This window comes from Macaca fascicularis, chromosome 11 (assembly GCF_037993035.2).
Source record: "Macaca fascicularis isolate 582-1 chromosome 11, T2T-MFA8v1.1".
Classification (NCBI taxonomy): domain Eukaryota; kingdom Metazoa; phylum Chordata; class Mammalia; order Primates; family Cercopithecidae; genus Macaca; species Macaca fascicularis.
The window spans coordinates 95,842,786-95,843,889 of NC_088385.1; the positions used below are offsets into that span (position 1 = coordinate 95,842,786).

Consider the following 1,104-nt stretch of genomic DNA (forward strand, 5'->3'; position numbering starts at 1 on the left):
AACACATTAAATAAATACACTATAAACAATAATATTTAGACATTAAAGTTTCAGGCAAAGACTTGATAGAGAAAGAAAAATTTGATGTGAAAGCAGTATTTGAATGACATCTTGTTTCTCACTTATAGAAATTTGTTTTCATTGTTCAAGTGATACATAGTTTTTCTTATGCAAAAATTGTTTGTATACATTGATTTGAGGTGGAACACATAATAACATTTTTCATTAGAAATAATGGAAGTGGGCAGACCCGGAGCAGCATGTGGACTCTCAGGCGCCACGCAGTTGCCGGCCTCCTGTCGTCCCCCAGCCCGGCCCCGGCCCAGGCCCAGACCCTCACCCGGGCCCCGCGGCCGGCAGAGTTGGCCCCGCTCTGAGGCCTCCAGGGCCTGCCCCCTGACATGGATGCAACCTGCACACCCCACCACGCCAGTTCGAACCTCCATGGCCTCAACCAGATTCGGAATGTCAAAAAGCAGAGTGCCTATTTGATGAATTTGAGGAAATCGGGAACTTTGGGCCACTCAGGCTCTCTAGATGACACCACCTATGAAAGACTAGCAGAGGAAACGCTGGACTCTTTAGCAGAGTTTTTTGAAGACCTTGCAGACAAGCCATACACCTTTGAGGACTATGATGTTTCCTTTGGGAGTGGTGTCTTAACAGTTAAACTGGGTGGAGATCTAGGAACCTACGTGATCAACAAGCAGACGCCAAACAAGCAAATCTGGTTATCTTCTCCATCCAGATGTTATATGGAGTTGCTGGAGTATGAGAAGAGCTTCTTCATCCCAGCAGCTTTCAAAGTGAAGCAGCAGCTCATGCCTGTAATCCCAGCACTTTGGTAGGCCGAGGTGGGTGGTTCACTTGAGGTCAGGAGTTTGAGACCAGCCTGGCCAACATAGTGAAACCTCGTCTCTACTAAAAATACAAAAATTAGCTGGGCATGGTGGTGCACACCTGTAATCCCAGCTACTCAGGAAGCTGAGGCAGGAGAATCACTTGAACCCATAAGGTGGAGGTTGGAATGAGCCAAGATCATGCCACTGCACTCCAGCAAGACTCTGCCTCAAAAAAAAAAAAAAAAAAAAAGTGAACCTCTGG

The 1,104-nt window shown here is 46.5% G+C and overlaps 1 pseudogene; it reads left to right on the forward strand.

The window, feature by feature from the left end:
* Nucleotides 1-260: 260 nt before the first annotated feature.
* Nucleotides 261-848, forward strand: LOC102141300 (frataxin, mitochondrial pseudogene; annotated as a pseudogene).
* Nucleotides 849-1,104: the final 256 nt, after the last annotated feature.